Genomic DNA, 4,196 nt, shown 5'->3' with positions numbered 1-4,196 from the left:
CCATCAGCCCCTACCAGCATGGCCAATTGGCCATGCTGGTAGGGGCTGATGGGAATTGTAGGCCCTTCCTGAACATCTGGAGAGCCGCAGGTTCCCTACCCCTGTCCTAGAAGGACAAAATAAATGCAGAAACAAGCGTGGACTGGAGGAACAGCAAAGTCAAACCCTGAATCCTCCCCTTCCTTGAACAAAAACCTCCTCTTCATTTAGCTTTCAATTGTCAAGATTATCAAAGCTTAGATTAGGATGCCGACCCCAGTGCTCTTCCCCCACTCCACTCTCCAGCGCCACCTCTCTGAACCCAAAGGAAAAGCGAAAACTTTTCCTCTTGAGGGGGACTTCTTCTAGCCTTAATTTTTGAGACATTCCCTATAAAACCTGGTATACGTTTTGGAAAAGATTTGAAAACAAAAGCGTCTTTTCTTTTGGGGTGCCGTGTGGTTTCCGGGCTGTGTGGCCGTGTTCTAGCAACACTCTCTCCCTGGCGTTTCACCTGCATCTGTGGATCTGAGGATCCTCTGAAGAGACCAGCCGCAGATGCAGGCAGAAAGCGTCCAGGGCGTAAATTTCTGCTAGAACACGGCCACACAGCCCTATCCAATATGACTTACCAGCGATTCCGGCCCGTGAAAGCCTTCGACAATACGTCTTTCTTTTTTGCTATGGATTCTATAATAGCAGGGATTGTGCTGGGAGAAGTTTGTGATTTGCATGACGCAAGAAAGGGCATGTGGATGATGCAACTGGCAAGACCTTGCGGAATGAGGAGGAGGAAACAGAGACCTCACCCTGCCCAGGGCGACAGAATGCCTGGAACCAGCCCTGCCCCGAGGTCCCGTCCCCCACCTGTGCCCAAATGAGCGGAGACAGGGTGCTCCTGCAGAGCTGCAGTGGGCGACCAATCTTCACTCCAAAGCCACAAGGAGGAGAGAGTCCGTAGAAGACCAGGATGGGAACACCCACCAGGACAGAAGGGGTGGCCACCAGAGCCAAGGGGGGGGGGCCCCGTCCGCGGGGCGGCGGCAGCACCTGAGCGTCTGCAAGACTGGCAAGCTGCCCCACGTGCCCTGGGGACTCCCTCTGTGCCCTGGATGCTGCTTCTGCTCTCCTGCCTGATCAAAGCTCCCAAAGCAGCCCTGCAGAGCCGCGGCCAGCCCCTCTGGATTCGGCTAATGGGCTGGTGTCTGACTCAGTATGAGGCAGCTTCACACGTCCCCTTTGGTTGCCCTCCCAGCCCGCCCTCCCCTCCACTGCAAGTCTTCTCTGCAAGCAGCCACGTCCATATCCCAAACAGAAAGGTGGGTGGATGCCTGTATGGAGGGATCTGCCCCCGGCCCCCCCGCCCTCCATAAAAGAAGCCCCTCCCCACTCACCTGTGGTGTTCCTTGAGTTCTGCCAGAACTTGCTGAACCATCAGCCTGTTGGAGCAGCAGGAGGAGGAGGAAGGAGGAGGAGGAGGAGTAGTTTAGATTTATATCCCCCCTTTCTTTCCTGTAAGGAGACTCAAAGGGGCTTACAATCTCCTGGCCCTTCCCCACCCGCCATAACAAACACTCTGTGAGGTGGGTGGGGCTGAGAGAGCTCCGAAGAACTGTGGCTAGCCCAAGGTCACCCAGCTGGCATGGGTTGGGAGTGTACAAGCTAATCTGGTTCATCAGATAAGCCTCCACAGCTCAAGTGGCAGAGCAGGGAATCAAACTCCAGATTGGAGTGCACCTGCTCCTAACCACTACGCCACGCTGGCTCTGGTGTGGAGTGGGAGGCAGGCCCTTTCTGGAACTAGGGCAGAGGACTTGATATAGCAGTGGTGGCAAACTTTTTCGAGACTGAGTGCCCAAATTGCAACCCAAAACCCACTTATTTATCGCAAAGTCCCAAAATGGCAATTTAACCTGAATACTGAGGTTTTCGTTTAGAAAAAACTGTAGGCTCCGAGGTGTGCGTTACTCAGGAGTAAGCTTGGTGATAGTCGGTGGCTTTGCTTTGAAGTAACTCTTCCAATGGGTGAATCACGACCCTAGGAGGGTTTACTCAGAAGCAAGCCCCATTGCCAGCAACCGAGCTTACTCCCAGGTAAAGGATTGCGCTGTAGTTCTTTGCATGAAAATCAGTGGGGTTTAACAGCGCTTAACAGGGTTACCTACGCTGCTTCCCCAAAACTAGGTCTTAGGCTTAATGCTAATAATCGAGCCCAGCGGCCCAAGCCAGCCTAGATGTGGGGGGGGGGGCGACTCTGCGCATGCCCACAGAGAGGACTGTGAGTGCCACCTCTAGCACCCGTGCCATAGGTTCGCCACCACTGTGATACAGGATCTGATGCCCCTGGATGGAATATCTCCCCCACCAATTTTCCATCCAAGCCCCACGCCCAAGGGCATATCTATCAAAAATGGCGCTCGGGGGCAAGATCTCAAACTGCCTCCCCCCCGCCCCAACCCTTGCAATACAGTGCTCCGGCCAGTGCCTGCCTCACTCCCCTTCAGAGCTGACCTCCTTCCCAGCCCACTAGGCGGCCAGGCCAGGTGAGGGAGATAGGCAGGCACTTAGATGGTGCTCTGCCCTTGGAAATTGGCCTCCCCGAGTTCCCTGCCAGCTCCTCTGCCCAGCATGTTTTGTGCACCTTTGGACAACCCCCTAGCAACAAGAGAAAGGGAGGGAGGGTGAGAGCAGGCTGCCACGGAGCTCACTGGCAGGAGCCCTCCACCCCACACCTGGGCCCTCCTCCAATGTTCTGGCTCCATCTCCTTCTCTCTGAAGCAAGGTGGACCACGAGGCAGGGGCCACCCTGCGGGGCTGCTTACAAGGCCAACACCATGGGCACCAGCCTTCCTCCCCCTCCCCCCCTCCCCGTCACACCGGGGTACCTACACGTGTTCTGAGGCCAGGTGCTCCTTCTCAGTTTTCTCTAATGCGTTAGGTGGCTCAACCCCTGAAAATCAGAAGAACGCAAGATTGGGGAGGAGGCCGAGGGGCACCAGGGGCCTTTGTTTGGAGGGTCTGCCTCTGTCAAGGTGCCACGTGGGTTATGGCCACATGCCCTGACCCCCAAAAAGAAGAAGAAGAGTTTGGATTTATATCCCCCCTTTCTCTCCTGCAGGAGACTCCAAGGGGCTGACAATCTCCTTGCCCTTCTCCCCTCACAACAAACACCCTGCGAGGTGGGTGGGGCTGAGAGAGCTCCAAGAAGCTGTGACTAGCCCAAGTTCACCCAGCTGGCATGTGTGGGAGTGCAGAGGCTAATCTGAATTCCCCAGAGAAGCCTCCACAGCTCAGGCGGCAGAGCTGGGAATCAAACCCGGTTCCTCCAGATTAGATACACGAGCTCTTAACCTCCTATGCCCATTTATTGTGGGGGTCACTTGTCTGTGAAAAGTAGCTGGCAGCCATAGCCCATGCGTTACCTCCATTGCACAGAGCCCGGCCCTTTTCGGCCTGCGAGCCCCTGAGAGGAGCACTTCGAGCCTCCCCCCACCAGTGTCCACAGAAAGAGCAACCCCCCCCCCCCAACCTCCAAAGGTTTACCAACCAAGAGTGACCAAGAGTGAGGCCTCTGGCCTTGGGCAGCCTTGCAGACAGGGGGCCGTGCCACAGGGGGACAGAGTGGGGCGGGACTTTCGGATGCTTCCCGCTGCTGCCCAAATCCTGAAAGGAGAGGAAGGGTGGGGGGGGGGCGGACACCAGGCAGTCAGGGTGCCTGCCCCCTGAGCTGGGGAGACAGCAGCCAGACTGTCAGCCAAGAGGGCAATCTCCACAGGGAAAGGGGCAAAAGAGCTCCCCTGTTTGGTCCACCGTCCTATCAAAACTTTCAGACCAGAGGTTTGTTTGTTTGTTTGTTTGTTTATATTTATAGGCCGCCTCTTCCCCGGAGGGCTCGAGGCGGCTCAACAACATGGCTGTTATTAACAGCAACACAACAACATAACTTAAACGTTAAAAACTCCGGCAGCAGTTACATAAAATTTAAGCAATCCAAGCCATTCGAACAGTATAAAACAGTTCAGACCAGCGCCCGTTCCTAAGGCTAAAAGCAATAAAGCAGGAAAGGGAGGGAACAGGTGGGCCCAGATGGAATCACAGCAGGCCCAGCCAAGATGACAAAGATGGAAAATCGGCAGAGTTTCAATGGGGGGCAGTAGAACGGCGGCCAGCCTCTCCAAAGGCCCGGTGGAATAATTCTGTCTTACAGGCCCTGCGGA

At 55.5% G+C, this 4,196-nt stretch overlaps 1 long non-coding RNA gene across 1 annotated transcript; it reads right to left on the bottom strand.

Annotated features, from left to right (window-relative positions):
- Positions 1-1,288: 1,288 nt before the first annotated feature.
- On the bottom strand, positions 1,289-3,585 carry LOC125432866. The gene is made up of 3 exons (XR_007244560.1): positions 3,527-3,585; positions 2,869-2,929; positions 1,289-1,418 (listed from the first exon to the last, which is right to left on the bottom strand). It is a non-coding gene; the product is annotated as an uncharacterized LOC125432866 (long non-coding RNA).
- Between the last annotated feature and the right edge of the window lie 611 nt (positions 3,586-4,196).

Source organism: Sphaerodactylus townsendi, linkage group LG05, assembly GCF_021028975.2.
Source record: "Sphaerodactylus townsendi isolate TG3544 linkage group LG05, MPM_Stown_v2.3, whole genome shotgun sequence".
NCBI classification, from domain to species: domain Eukaryota; kingdom Metazoa; phylum Chordata; class Lepidosauria; order Squamata; family Sphaerodactylidae; genus Sphaerodactylus; species Sphaerodactylus townsendi.
The sequence above is the reverse complement of the archived record's forward strand: the minus strand, read 5'-3'. Positions and strand labels throughout refer to the sequence as shown.